This window comes from Zea mays, chromosome 1, assembly GCF_902167145.1.
Source record: "Zea mays cultivar B73 chromosome 1, Zm-B73-REFERENCE-NAM-5.0, whole genome shotgun sequence".
Classification (NCBI taxonomy): domain Eukaryota; kingdom Viridiplantae; phylum Streptophyta; class Magnoliopsida; order Poales; family Poaceae; genus Zea; species Zea mays.
This window is the reverse complement of record NC_050096.1, coordinates 297,259,470-297,275,496: the sequence shown is the minus strand read 5'-3', so window position 1 is coordinate 297,275,496 and position 16,027 is coordinate 297,259,470.

Sequence of the window (16,027 nt, the reverse complement as noted above, 5' to 3'; positions counted from 1 at the left end):
CTGTTCCATTCCAGAACAACATCGTGCGGAGCTGACTATTAGATGCGCAGAGTAACCATTGATCTAAGATGGAGTAACTAATGAGTAGAAGTGATACCGAATTCACCCCATCCCTGGGAGCATCTGAAGGGGATCGATCATTTGGATGACAGTTTGGTGTTACTGCTGTTGTAGCATAATCTGGTCTAGCGAATACATTAAACTACTACTTTTGTACTGTAATGATACATTAAACTACTACTTCTGTGCATGCCTTTGTGGTTCAACATTGACGACACGACCAATAGTTCAGTAAGACAAAACCGATCTGTTGCTCTTCCAATTTGTGCCAACCCAAACTAAGCTCATCCTAACTAAGCGCATAGACTAAACATCAACGTACAGTTTGCAGCTTTCTTTTTTGTTGTTGATTTCGTGGCAAATAGCTTGTGTTTATTTTTTTATTCTTTTAAGTGGATAGAATCAGTAGAAAAGGAAACAAGAACAGCTGAGGCTGAATGAAAATGAGTCGTCTCTCTCAAAATGTTTTGCTTAGGTTATCTACTTGCTGATTGGTACTGATTTTTGGAAATCAAGTGCTCCTTAGAACAACAAACACTGGAGTCTATAGAACCCGACGACATGTTGCGCCTGATTGGAGTCAACAATACTGGCATCCCAAACAATCAGGATGATGATCCTCCTAGAACTTGTTTCTCCAAGGGAAAATGCTGGTGAATGAACTGCTATACCGGCTTAGGCGGATTGTTTTGCTGGTAGCTAATATTGAACGCATAGACCAAATCATACAACCAAATCACAAGGCATATAGAGAAGGTGGGGGGAAAACAGACCTCCTGAAAAGCGGCGAGGAGCTCAACCAAATCCAGACGGGGCGCGACGCTTTGGTGGTGGCGAAGTAATCCTCGTCGTCGTTCTCGATGTCTGCCTAGATGGGGGATTAATGGAATGTCGTTGAGCTCAACCTAGAAGACCTCCTTCTGTGCTTGCCTGTGTTTTTCCTTTGTATTAACATATAGCACCGACCAGATGGGGGATTGAAGGGCGTCGTCGATGGGAAGAGACTACCGAGGATGGTAAGATAGCGGCAGGATGGAAGGGCTAGTGGTTTCGGCTTGGATTTCGTCCATCTCCACGGCTTCCATCCTGGCCGCAGGTGAGGATAGAAGGATGGGCGTGCGGGTGCGGTGGGGGGAGAGGGAGGTAGGTGTCGCAGCCCCGTCATGTGGACACGGCTTGGACATGGCTGGAGGTGCGCGCAGGCATGGCGAGATGTGCACGCGGGAGGAGGTGTCGGGGCTGCCGCCGTGGCGGGGGCATGGTGAGACTACGGTGGACGCCCTTTCTCGCGCTGAGGTCGGTGGAGGGGAGCACGTCGGGGCGCGCGGGGGAGAAGATCATGAACATGTGGATGCTCTAGGCGCCGATGCCCTTACCATGGTGAGCATGGCGGCAGGGGAGCGGTCGTCCATGTTGATGATGGATTGATGGAGGCGGAAAAGGCTGTCGAGGGAGAGCGTGGTCACGACATCAGCGGCGGCGGGACCTCCCGCATCGCCGGCAACAGATCTGTCGAGGGAGAGCATGCTCATATGGATTCGTCAACGGATCTGATGCAGGAGGATCGGTCAATGGATCTGCCGCTACCTCTGTGGCCTTGCTGCTCCCAGATCCCATCACGGGAGGGGGAGCGGGGTTGCGGATGACGACGAGGGGAGGGGGCGCGCGACGGAGGTTGACAACGGACGCGGGGACGACGACACGGCGGAGGTAGCGGCAGGCATATTGGCGAGAGATGTGAAGGAGAGGAGGAAGGGAAGGAGTCCGGTACCGACGATGGAGGCGAGGAGAGGGAGGGTGGAGCAGAGGAAGGTGGGAGGAGGATGCTTTTCCTTCCATGAATCGGGCGTCGGTGGCGATGGACTCGCGAGTCGTGGGGCGGATATCTCGGCACATCGCGTGTGGGGCGGGGAGGATGGCGGCTGTCACGCCGGCGGGCATCGCGCGAGCGGGGCACGGGCGAGCGAGCGGGGGCACGGTGATGCGGTGCACGCCCTCGTTAGGGTCTTAAGGAGTAGTATAGATTTCGAGGTGAGTCGGGCTTGGACTGAGCCTGCGAATCTGCGATTAGCCGAGCCCAAGTAGCTCGCAAGCTTCGACTCGTTTCCTTTTCCCATATATTGCCAAGCAAGGAGCAGGTTTGGTTGTTGGTCGACGACCGGAGGCTGCGGAAGTTGCGGATGGCCCCATCCTTGCTGCCGTCCACTAGGATCTCCGAGCTTGACGTCTTCTAGGATCCCTCTCAGTTAACCATTCGATCTCCCATCCCAATCTCACTACGGACGATAAATTTGTACTGGTAAAAAAAGAATCCAAAGTCAAAGACCGAATTCAATTTGTGTTTGGCCTTGGCCATGCACTGACGTACATACTTATTATTTGGTCAAGAGAATGTACGTGGAGAACCGTAAGACCGTATTCAATAGTTCGTTCATCTAAAATACCGTTTTACACTATATACTATATTATTTGTGAGTGGAGTTTAAATATAGATATATGAATAAATAAGCTGCTGAAGATAGCCTAACTTATGATGGTATGAGTCCAAAGGGTTCAAATTTCCCTTTGGCCAGGTGGAAATCCAAGACATAATCGTGGTTCGAAAATATATCACTAAGGCATCTTTAGTTCGAAACAAAATATAGGAATATATAAATGAACTACGCTAACACTTACCCTACCAGATTTCAAAGCAGAGGAAAGTTCGTGAAGATAGCCTTAGGACCTATTTGGATCTCGTGTGTTAAACTTTAGAAGACTGCTAAAGTTTAGCACACATTGAGATGCTAAACTGCTATTGGTGTTCAATTTTAGCACTTCAACTTCAGCACATTTTAGTAACTCATGTTTGGATATTTAAATGCTAAAAGTATAGTGCTAAGCTTTAGTACCATGTTTCCAAACATACCCTTAGAAGATACGTAGAAGATGCATACCGAAGAAAAACAACCGCAACCATGTAGCACAAGCAAAAATATAAGTAAATAAGAATTATGAACTAATGCAAGACAAACCAGTTAGTTGATGTGATGATTTGTTTGACTACAATTTAGGCTACACAAAGGTGTTATACATCTCCATGTGAAAGTCGATGCATGACCCAATATGATCTAACAATCCACCAAGGAGTCTTCTTTCTTCTTGTTCACCAGGAAGACCAACCCTTCTTACATGACCACAACAACCACCCGCACACCCTCACATGCTTGCTAGTGACACCTTGCCACCTAAGAACAAAGTATCAAGAGAACAGACACAATGTACCGAAGATATTCGACTTGCTCAAGTGCTCAAGAATGAAACAGTCATCACAAGGTGTCGGGGACCATAATTAGGGGTACCCTCAAGACTCCTAATTCTCAGCTGGTAACCCTCATCAGCATAAAGCTGCAAAGGCCTGATGAGTGCGATTAAGTCAGGGATCAGTCCATTCGAGCGACTCGATCATGCCTCGCCCGAGCCTAGCCTCGGACAAGGGCAACCGACCCCGGAGGATTTCCGTCTCGCCCGAGGCCCCCCTCCAACGGCGGACACATCTCCGGCTCGCCCGAGGCCCTGCCTTCGCTAAGAAGCAACCCTGACTAAATCGCCGCACCGACCGACCGAATCGCAGGAGCATTTAACGCAAAGGTGGTCTGACACCTTTATTCTGACGCACGCCCCCCGGCAGAGCCGAAGTGACCGCCGTCACTTCGCCGCTCCACTGACCGGCCTGACATAAGGACAGCGCCGCCTGCGCCACTCTGACTGCAGTGCCGCTTGACAGAGTGAGACTGACAGGCAGTCAAGCCCTGCCAAAGGCACCATAGGAGACTCCGCTCCGCCCGACCCAGGGCTCGGACTCGGGCTAAGTCCCGGAAGACGGCGAACTCCGCTCCGCCCGACCCAGGGCTCGGACTCGGGCTAGGTCCCGGAAGACGGCGAACTCCGCTCCGCCCGACCCCAGGGCTCGGACTCGGGCTAAGTCCCGGAAGACGGCGAACTCCGCTCCGCCCGACCCAGGGCTCGGACTCGGGCTAGGTCCCGGAAGACGGCGAACTCCGCTCCGCCCGACCCCAGGGCTCGGACTCGGGCTCAGCCCCAGAAGACGACGAACTCCGCTTCGCCCGACCCCAGGGCTCGGACTCCGCCCTGGCCTCTACCGAACGACCTCCGCCTCGCCCGACCCAGGGGCTCGGACTCAGCCTCGGCCATGGAAGACAGACTCGACCTCGGCTTCGGAGGAGCCTCCACGTCGCCCAACCTAGGGTGCAGGCCAGCCGCGTCAACAGGAAGCGCCATCATCACCCTACCCCGAGCTGACTCGGGTCGCAGAGAACAAGACCGGTGTCCCATCTGGCTAGCTCCGCCAGATAGGCAATGATGGCGCACCGCATGCTCTGTGACGACGGCGGCTCTCAGCTCTCTTACGGAAGCAGGAGGACGTCAGCAAGGACCCAACCGCTCCGACAGCTGTCCCTCCGCCAGGCTCCGTCGCTCCTCCGACGGCCACGACATCACACCAGCTGGGTGCCAAGATCTCTCCGGCTGCCACATCGGCATGTACTTAGGGCGCTAGCTCTCCCCCGTTAGACACGTAGCACTCAGCTACACCCCCATTGTACACCTGGATCCTCTCCTTACGCCTATAAAAGGAAGGGCCAGGGCCCTCTTAGAGAGGGTTGGCCGCGCGGAGACGAGGACAGGACAGGCGCTTTCTTGGGGCCGCTCGCTACCCTCTCCCGCGTGGACGCTTGTAACCCCCTACTGCAAGCGCACCCGACCTGGGCGCGGGACGAACACGAAGGCCGCGAGATTTCCACCTCTCTCACGCCCATCTCCGGCCACCTCACTTCCCCCCTTCGCGCTCGGCCTCGCGTCGACCCATCTGGGCTGGGGCACGCGGCGACATTCACTCGTCGGCTTAGGGACCCCCCGGTCTCGAAACGCCGACAGTTGGCGCGCCAGGTAGGGGCCTGCTGCGTGTTGACGAACAGCTTCCCGTCAAGCTCCAGATGGGCAGTATCCAGTAACCTCTCCGGCCCGGGACGGTGCTCCGTTTCGGGAGTCTTGAGTTCATGTCCTTCGACGGCAGCTACGACATGATACTCCTTCCACCGCCGCGCGACAACGACAATGGCGGCCGACAGCCCGCCCGCCGGCGGCGGAATCGACGACGTCTTCCCCGCGTAGTGGAAGAACAACATTCGAGCTCGCCCCGTCCTCTCCCCCGCCAACGGAGGAGGAGGCGGGGCAACTAAGGCCAAGCGGGAGGCTGCGCCTCGTCGACTGTCGAGCGAGTCGACGTCCCCAGCGCTCCAACGGGGGGCGCGTCGGGCGTCGACCTCGCGTTTGAGACGAAGGCGAGCGCCATCTCCCCGCGACACGCCAATCCCGAGCAAGCGGACGACGCCAGTGCGCTCGCGGAGAGCTTGCAGGACGTCGCCCTCGTACCTGAGACGACGGTGCAATCAGTCCCCGACGTGACTATGTCGCTGCTCGTCGACCAAAAGGTACCGACCGATTCCCATCCTACGTCATTTGGACTCAGCCTCAACCCGCCTAGCGACCTTGCTTTGGCGGGCGCTCTCGTAGAGGCGAGTTCAAACCCTCTGGGGTTTCGCATGCGGTCGCCTTGGGACCGGCTGACGGACGTCTCGACCTACGGGCCCTCTGGGTTCGAGGAAGATGACGACCCCAACATCTGTTGGGATTTCTCTGGATTTGGCAACCCCAGTGCCATGCGGGACTTCGTGATCGCATGTGACTATTGCCTCTCCGACTGTTCCGACGGTAGCCGCAGCCTCGACGACGAGGACTGCGGCCCAAGCCGCGAATGTTTCCACGTCGATCTAGGGGATCCCTCCGAAGGCAATCATCTCAGCATGCCGGAGGACGGTGATCTCCCTAGGCCGGTGCCTCGCGCTGACATCCCGCGGGAGCTAGCTGTGGTCCCCGTTCCGGCGGGGGGTCACGACCCACAGCTCGAGCAAGTCCGCGGGGCGCAGGCTAGGCTCGACGAGGGAGCAGGACGCTTGAGCCGATCCACCGGGACGTCGGGCAGGCATGGGCGAGCCAACCCCCGGCCGGAGAAATACGTCACCTGCCCCAGGGTCTCCAGCACCGCGTCGCCAACGACGTCAGGGTCAGGCCGCCACCCGCATCCAGTGGGGTCGGTCAGAACCTGGCTGCAGCAGCGATGCTTCTCCGCGCGATGCCGGGGCCATCAACCACCGAGGGTCGGCGAATCCAGGGAGAGCTCAAGAATCTCCTGGAAGGCGCTGCGGTCCGACGGGCCGAGAGCTCTGCCTTCCGAAGGCAGGGATACCCCTCGGAACCTCATGCCGCGACTTCCCGATTCATGCGGGAAGCCTCGGTCTACACCGGGCGCACGCGCAACACCGCGCCTGCGGCCCCGGGCCACCTCGGCATCGAGCACCATCATCGAGACCGTCGGGCCCACCTCGACGAGAGGGTGCGCCGAGGTTACCACCCCAGGCGTGGGGGACGCTACGACAGCGGGGAGGATCGGAGTCCCTCGCCCGAACCACCCGGTCCGCAGGCCTTCAGCCGGGCCATCCGACGGGCACCGTTCCCGACCCGGTTCCGACCCCCGACTACTATCACAAAGTACTCGGGGGAAACGAGACCGGAACTGTGGCTCGCGGACTACCGCCTGGCCTGCCAACTGGGTGGAACGGACGACGACAACCTCATCATCCGCAACCTCCCCCTGTTCCTCTCCGACACCGCTCGCGCCTGGTTGGAGCACCTGCCCCCGGGGCAGATCTCCAACTGGGATGATCTGGTCCAAGCCTTCGCCGGCAATTTCCAGGGCACGTACGTGCGCCCCGGGAATTCCTGGGACCTCCGAAGCTGCCGGCAGCAGCCGGGAGAGTCTCTCCGGGACTACATTCGGCGATTCTCGAAGCAGCGCACCGAGCTGCCCAACATTACCGACTCGGATGTCATCGGCGCGTTCCTTGCCGGCACCACCCGCCGCGACCTGGTGAGTAAGTTGGGTCGCAAGACCCCCACCAGGGCGAGCGAGCTGATGGACATCGCCACCAAGTTCGCCTCTGGCCAGGAGGCGGTCGAGGCTATCTTCCGAAAGGACAAGCAGCCCTAGGGCCGCCCATCGGAAGATGCTCCCGAGGCGTCTACTCCGCGCGGCGCCAAGAAGAAAGGCAAGAAGAAGTCGCAAGCGAAACGCGACGCCGCCGATGCGGACCTTGTCGCCGCCGCTGAGTACAAGAACCCTCGGAAGCCCCTCGGAGGTGCCAACCTCTTCGACAAGATGCTCAAGGAGCCGTGCCCCTATCATCAGGGGCCCGTCAAGCACACCCTTGAGGAGTGCGTCATGCTTCGGCGCCACTTCCACAGGGCCGGGCCACCCGCGGAGGGTGGCAGGGCCCGCGACGACGATAAGAAGGAAGATCACCAAGCAGGAGAGTTCCCCGAGGTCCGCGACTGCTTCATGATCTACGGTGGGCATGCGGCGAATGCCTCGGCTCGGCATCGCAAGCAAGAGCACCGGGAGGTCTGCTCGGTGAAGGTGGCGGCGCCAGTCTACCTAGACTGGTCCGACAAGCCCATCACCTTCGACCAAGCTGACCACCCCGACCACGTGCCGAGCCCGGGGAAATACCCGCTCGTCGTCGACCCCATTGTCGGCGACGTCAGGCTCACCAAGGTCCTTATGGACGGGGGCAGCTGCCTCAACATCATCTACACCGAGACCCTCAGGCTCCTGCGCGTCGATCTGTCCTCCGTCCGAGCAGGCGCTGCGCCCTTCCACGGGATCATTCCCGGGAAGCGCGTCCAGCCCCTCGGACGACTCGACCTTCCCGTCTGCTTCGGAACGCCCTCCAACTTCCGAAGGGAGACTCTGACGTTCGAGGTGGTCGGGTTCCGAGGAACCTACCACGCGGTACTGGGGAGGCCATGCTACGCGAAGTTTATGGCCGTCCCCAACTACACCTACCTGAAGCTCAAGATGCCGGGCCCCAACGGGGTCATCACCGTCGGCCCCACGTACAAACACGCGTTCGAATGCGACGTGGAGTGCGTGGAGTACGCCGAGGCCCTCGCCGAATCCGAGGCCCTCATCGCCGACCTGGAAAGCCTCTCCAAAGAGGTGCCAGACGTGAAGCGCCATGCCGGCGACTTCGAGCCAGTGGAGACGGTCAAGGTCGTCCCCCTCGACCCCAGTGGCGACACCTCCAAGCAGATCCGGATTGGTTCCGGGCTCGATCCCAAATAGGAAGCAGTGCTCGTCGACTTTCTCTGCGCAAACGCCGACGTCTTTGCGTGGAGTCCCTCGAACATGCCCGGCATACCGAGGGATGTCGCCGAGCACTCGCTGGATATTCGGGCCGGAGCCCGACCCGTCAAGCAGCCTCTGCGCTGATTCGACGAGGAGAAGCGCAGAGTGATAGGCGAGGAGATCCACAAGCTAATGGCAGCAGGGTTCATCAAAGAGGTATTCCATCCCGAATGGCTTGCCAACCCTGTGCTTGTGAGAAAGAAAGGGGGGAAATGGCGGATGTGTGTAGACTACACTGGTCTCAACAAAGCATGTCCGAAGGTTCCCTACCCTCTGCCTCGCATCGATCAAATCGTGGATTCCACTGCTGGGTGCGAAACCCTGTCTTTCCTCGACGCCTACTCAGGGTATCACCAAATCAGGATGAAAGAGTCCGACCAGCTCGCGACTTCTTTCATCACGCCCTTCGGCATGTACTGCTATGTCACCATGCCGTTCGGTTTGAGGAATGAGGGCGCGACGTATCAGCGGTGCATGAACCATGTGTTCGGCGAACACATCGGTCGCACGGTCGAGGCCTACGTCGATGACATCGTAGTCAAGACAAGGAAAGCATCCGACCTCCTCTCCGACCTTGAAGTGACATTCCGATGTCTCAAAGCGAAAGACGTCAAGCTCAATCCCGAGAAGTGTGTCTTCGGGGTCCCTCGGGGCATGCTCTTGGGGTTCATCGTCTCCGAGCGGGGCATCGAAGCTAACCCGGAGAAGATCGCAGCCATCACCAGCATGGGGCCCATCAAGGACTTAAAAGGCGTACAGAGGGTCATGGGATGTCTCGCGACCCTGAGCCGCTTCATCTCACGCCTCGACGAAAGAGGCCTGCCTCTGTACCGCCTCTTAAGGAAGGCCGAGTGCTTCGCTTGGACCCCTGAGGCCGAGGAAGCTCTCGGGAACCTGAAGGCGCTCCTCACAAAGGCGCCTGTCTTGGTGCCTCCAGCTGACGGAGAAGCCCTCTTGGTCTACGTCGCCGCGACCACTCAGGTGGTTAGCGCCGCGATTGTGGTCGAGAGGCAAGAAGAGGGGCATGCATTGCCCGTTCAGAGGCCAGTTTACTTCGTCAGCGAGGTACTGTCCGAGACCAAGATCCGCTACCCACAAGTTCAGAAGCTGTTGTATGCAGTGATCCTGACGAGGCGGAAGTTGCGACACTACTTCGAGTCTCATCCGGTAACTGTGGTGTCATCCTTCCCCCTAGGGGAGATCATCCAGTGCCGAGAGGCCTCGGGCAGGATTGCAAAGTGGGCGGTGGAAATCATGGGCGAGACAATCTCGTTCGCCCCTCGGAAGGCCATCAAGTCCCAGGTATTGGCGGACTTCGTAGCCGAATGGGTCGACACCCAGCTACCGGCGGCTCCGATCCAACCGGAGCTCTGGACCATGTTTTTCGATGGGTCGCTGATGAAGACAGGAGCCGACGCGGGCCTACTCTTCATCTCGCCCCTCGGGAAACACCTACGCTATGTGCTACGCCTCCATTTCCCGCCGTCCAACAATGTGGCTGAGTACGAAGCTCTGGTCAACGGGTTGCGGATCGCCATCGAGCTAGGGGTCAGGCGCCTCGACGCCCGCGGCGACTCGCAGCTCGTCATCGACCAAGTCATGAAGAACTCCCACTGCCGCGACCCGAAGATGGAGGCCTACTGCGATGAGGTTCGGCGCCTGGAAGACAAGTTCTACGGGCTCGAGCTTAACCACATCGCTCGGCGCTACAACGAGACTGCGGACGAGCTGGCAAAAATAGCCTCGGGGCGAACAACGGTTCCCCCGGACGTTTTCTCCCGGGATCTGCATCAACCCTCCGTCAAGATCGACGACTCGCCCAAGCCTGAGGCGCCCTCGGTCCAGCCCGAGGTACCCTCGGCACAGCCCGAGGCACCCTCAGCTCGGCCCGAGGCGCCCTCGGTTCAGCCCGAGGTACCCTCGGCCTCCGAGGGCGAGGCACTGCACGTCGAAGAGGAGCGGAGCGGGGCCACGCTTGATCGGAATTGGCAGACCCCGTACCTACAATATCTCCGCCAAGGAGAGCTACCCCTCGACCGAGCCGAGGCTCGGCGGGTAGCGCGACGCGCCAAGTCGTTCGTCTTGCTGGGCGATGAGAAGGAGCTCTACCACCGCAGCCCCTCGGGCATCCTCCAGCGATGCATCTCCATCGCCGAAGGTCAGGAACTCCTGCAAGAGATACACTCGGGGGCTTGTGGCCATCACGCAGTGCCTCGAGCCCTTGTCGGGAATGCTTTCCGGCAAGGCTTCTACTGGCCAACGGCGGTGGCTGACGCCACTAGAATTGTCCGCACCTGCGAAGGGTGCCAATTCTATGCGAAGCAGACCCACCTGCCCGCTCAGGCTCTGCAGACGATACCCATCACCTGGCCCTTTGCTGTGTGGGGTCTGGACCTCGTCGGCCCCTTGCAGAAGGCGCCCGGGGGCTACACGCACCTGCTGGTCGCCATCGACAAATTCTCCAAGTGGGTCGAGGTCCGACCTCTGAACAGCATCAGGTCCGAGCAGGCGGTGACGTTCTTCACCAACATCATCCATCGCTTTGGGGTCCCGAACTCCATCATCACCGACAACGGTACCCAGTTCACCGGCAGAAAATTCTTGGACTTCTGCGAGGATCACCACATCCGGGTGGATTGGGCCGTCGTGGCTCATCCCATGTCGAATGGGCAAGTAGAGCGTGCCAACGGCATGATTCTACAAGGGCTCAAGCCTCGGATTTACAACGACCTCAACAAGTTCGGCAAGCGATGGATGAAGGAACTCCCCTCGGTGGTCTGGAGCCTGAGGACAACGCCGAGCCGAGCCACGGGTTTCACGCTGTTCTTCCTGGTCTACGGGGCCGAGGCCGTCTTGCCCACTGACCTAGAATACGGCTCCCCGAGGACGAGGGCCTACAGCGATCAAAGCAACCAAGCTAGCCGAGAAGACTCGCTGGACCAGCTGGAAGAGGCTCGGGACAAGGCCTTGCTACACTCGACGCGGTACCAGCAGTCCCTGCGACGCTACCACGCCCGAGGGGTCCGGCCCCGAGACCTCCAGGTGGGCGACCTGGTGCTTCGGCTGCGGCAAGACGCCCGAGGGAGGCACAAGCTCACGCCCCCCTGGGAGGGGCCATTCGTCATCGCCAAAGTTCTGAAGCCCGGAACGTACAAGCTGGCCAACAGTCAAGGCGAGGTCTACGGCAACGCTTGGAACATCCAACAGCTACGTCGCTTCTACCCTTAAGATGTTTTCAAAGTTGTTCATATACCTCGCACCCACGCAAAGTTTAGTCATCAAGGAAGGGTCGGCCTCGCCTCGGCAAAGCCCGACCCTCCCTCGGGGGCTAAAAGGGGGGGAACCCCCTCTGCGTTGAAATTTTCCTCGAAAAAAGATCTCTCCTGCCAGAATATCTTTCGTGCTTTCTGACTACTTCGAAAAGTGGATCCTGAAAACGACAGAGTACACGTAAGCAGCCAAGGCTGACCGAGCCGAGGGACTCCTACGCCTCCGGGATACGGATACCTCACTCATCACCTTCCGCGATAAGTAACTCGCGTTCGGATAAAGTGATTCCGCGGACCGAACAAGTCTTCACGTTCGGAAGCTCTTCTGCCGAAGCGATCCTTCGAGCCTTCTCGACTGAGTCGGTGACAGGGCCTCATGGACGGGTGAAAGTGCGCGTAAGCGGCAAGGCCGACCGAGCCGAGGGACTCCCACGCCTCCGGGATACGGATACCTCACTCATCACCTTCCGCGAGAAGCAACTCTCGCTCGCACAAACATCCCTGTGACCGACAAAAAAGTCCAGATACTCGAAACAAGAGGAAAGGAGACGCAGCTTTACAACGCAGCGAGGGTGTGTGTTCTGGCCTCGGCGGCCGCGGAAGGCACACGCTACAAGACAATCTGATCCTGCAGGCTCGAGTCTTGACGCTGGAAGGGGGCAGCAGCACCCTCGGCATCGACGACAACTTCGGCGGGGTTCGACCTAGCCTCGGACGGCGACGCGGTCCGAAGACCTCCACTCCGAAGGACGACATCATCACCACGCCCGGGCCATCACCGCCAGGGTCTTCTCCGGGAATCCGGCCCGAGCAGGCGGCTCGGCCGGTCACCTCTGGGGCCTCGGCCAACCATCTTCCAAGGGCGCCAGCCCGACACGAGGCCTCGGCTGGTCAACTCCGGCGTCGGTCCCGCTAACGGACAACCCGGCTAGGCTCCGGCCAACCAGGTTTTCATTTTCGAGCCAACTCCGCCTCTGTTCATGCTGATATCGCTACCCCTGGCCTCGGCTCGTCGAAGAGCGGCCAAGGGGTCCCTTTAACTAAACTAGAGGAGCCTCAGACAACAAGGCCGACCGAGCCGAGGGACTCCTACGCCTCCGGGATACGGATACCTCACTCGTCACCTTGACACGGGGCGACTCATGCTTGGTGAAGCGGTTCAGATAATCAACAGGCGAGTCTTAGTGCTCGAAAATGAGGAAAAAACACGGCTCCGTGCCAAAATTACATACATGTTCAGGCCTCGACAACCACGATGAACAAAAACACTGGCATTCAAAGTGCCCTTACAAACGGAACTCTGGTTCCGTCCCCGCGGGTATGAGCAACCTCGAGCCTGCGGGGCGACGAACATCGGGACACTCGCCAGCGACCTCTGCAGCAGCAGCCATGGTCCCGGGTGGACGCGGCCGCCGGAGGGCTCTCGTTCGCGTTCCCGCTCAAGGGACGTGAACCAGATATTAAAGCCAAAGAGCGGGCCGCTCCCAAGCGCACCAGCAGATCCTCACTGCCGTCCTCACCGCAAACGCGAGGAAGAGGGCGGAATGTTGCATCCTAGCTGGGCAGCAACAGTTCGCCTTCCCCGGCATGGCTGGAGGACGTCTTCGCCGCAGAGCTGGAGGGCGATTGCCACCACCAGAAGCGGGAAGAAGAGGTGACCCGCCGACCCGCACAGGAGGTAGAGCCCCGGCTCGCCTCGCTCCCCGCCCCAGCGAGGATGACGAACACCCTCGATGCTGAGGGCGGGATCGGGATCACAGCCCGGATTGCCTCTCCCCATCCAGGAGCTGGAGGTCACCGTCTTGGGTGACCACCAGCGGAGGGGAGCAACCGGGCTGTGTGATGAAAACCCTTGAAGCCGAACGATGGCTGAAAGGTACCAACTCCCACGGAGTTGCGTTCCTCCAACGATGAGGCGAAAAGACGGCGGGTATCCCCCATCCGGGGGCTTGGAAGGTGGAGAGACGCGATGCATAAGGAAGCGAGAAGACATGGTCGCCTTCCGAAAGGGGTCGCCCTCCTTTTAAAGGCAACTCTCCCTACTTGCGCCCCCAACCGTCGCAGGCTGAGTCTTCTCCAACACGCTCCAAGGCCCTCCCCTGCGGCGCGGGGGCTGGGTCCCGCATGTCATGCAAACCGGCTCGGAGCAGAAGAAGCCAAACCGCCGTGCGTGGTGCACACAACCGCCCAGCGGTTACAAGTGACCCTCCACTTTTGCCCAGACCAACGGGCGAAAGAGGCGGGCAGCCATGCAGGCGGCATGCAACCGCGCCAAGTGGACGCGCTTCTCCGACTTCCAACGCGCCCAGCCTGGAGGCCCAGGCCCACGCGTCGTGCAACCGGCGCGCCGGATGCTTCATGCAAGCAACTGCACCGCCATTTGCGCCACCACCTCGCCTCCTCAATTGCGGAACCAATACCGCGACTCGAGGTGACCCAACGCACGACCCAGCAGCGCCAGCCTAGCGCGGCGGTCAATGCGGTCAAAAATGGGCCGGCAGTAATGACGGTGGCAGGCGGGCGGGAGCAGCGGTCACGTCGTCAGCCTAGCTCACGTCCCATCCGGGGGCAGCAAGGGAACCTCCTCTCACGGCGTGAAGACAACGCGCCCGTGATCCGTTCCTCGAACGGCTCGCGCACTCGCAACGGCCGCCCCGCCAACCACTCGCCCCGTCGCATTAACTCCGCGGCAAGACAGGCGGCGCTTCCGGCAGGAGCAGTGGGCGACGCTTCGCCTTCGCCGTAATAACCGCGCCAAAAAAGGTACGCCGCGTCGTTCGATTTCATATCCTTTTCCTTTTCTCCTTTTCCTCTATCTCTTGCAACAGGGACCGGGAAAGGGGGATACCCCGAAAAGGATCCTTCCCCGTGAAGGAACCAGGCTCCGAGCCTCCTTACTGATCAGAGGTTCGAAGGCTGGCCCCCCGAAGGGTTTCAACATCCGCCTCAGATCGCGTGGGCCCTACACCCACTACTGGTCAGAGGTTTGAAGGCCGGCCCCCCGAAGGGTTCCACGGCCGCCTTAGGCTACTTGGGCTCCGCGCCCATTACTGATCAGGGGTTCGAAGGCTGGCCCCCGAAGGGTTCACAGCCGCCTCAGACGCCGAGCGAGGGATGACCAGGGGTACGTTCGATACATAACCAAGGCTCGGGCTGCGCTCCCGAGGTACCCTAGGACATTTCCGAGACCAGCGGGAGCGATCTTGTAACGGAATCCCATCAGAGGGAGGCATCGAGCCCTCGGACCCCGTCGCCAGGGGACCGGGTCCGGCAGATCACCCGCAGGTACTTTTGGGCGTGCCTCTGGGCCCCTAGCCGACCCCTAACGAACGGGGCACGGACATCCACTCGGATTACCCGCTTGCAGCTCACCGGAGACACCATGTTCGGCGCCCATCGAGGGCAACATGGCGCTTTCCCCCCTCCTCCTTGCGGAAAGGCGACGCAGGGGCGTATGTAAAAAAGCCGAGTCTGTCCCTGATCGCCCTCTCGCCCTGTGCAGAGGCTCGGGGGCTGCTCTCGCAAACCCGGCTCCGGCCGAACCGTTGACAGCGTCAACATACCAGCCCGAGAACTTGGGCCCCGACCGTACACCCGGGCTACGGCCAGTTCGCATGAGGGAACAACCAGACCGGCCAAAGCGTTACGCAAGACATTAAGACCTCGGAGGAGTGAAACCACTCCTCCGAGGCCTCGGGGGCTACACCCGGCGGGTGCGCTCGCGCGCACCCACCGGAACAAAATGCAACCGAGAAAGGCTGGTCCCCTTGCAAAAAAGTGCGACGAAAGCCTCCAAGCGAGTGCTAACACTCCCTTCGAGGCTCGGGGGCTACTGTCGGGGACCATAATTAGGGGTACCCTCAAGACTCCTAATTCTCAGCTGGTAACCCCCATCAGCATAAAGCTGCAAAGGCCTGATGGGTGCGATTAAGTCAGGGATCAGTCCATTCGAGCGACTCGATCATGCCTCGCCCGAGCCTAGCCTCGGACAAGGGCAGCCGACCCCGGAGGATTTCCGTCTCGCCCGAGGCCCCCCTCCAACGGCGGACACATCTCCGGCTCGCCCGAGGCCCTGCCTTCGCTAAGAAACAACCCTGACTAAATCGCCGCACCGACCGACCGAATCGCAGGAGCATTTAACGCAAAGGTGGCCTGACACCTTTATCCTGACGCACGCCCCCCGGCAGAGCCGAAGTGACCGCCGTCACTTCGCCGCTCCACTGACCGGCCTGACAGAAGGACAGCGCCGCCTGCGCCACTCCGACTGCAGTGCCGCTTGACAGAGTGAGACTGAAAGGCAGTCAGGCCCTGCCAAAGGCACCATAGGAAACTCCGCTCCGCCCGACCCAGGGCTCGGACTCGGGCTAAGTCCCGGAAGACGACGAACTCGCTC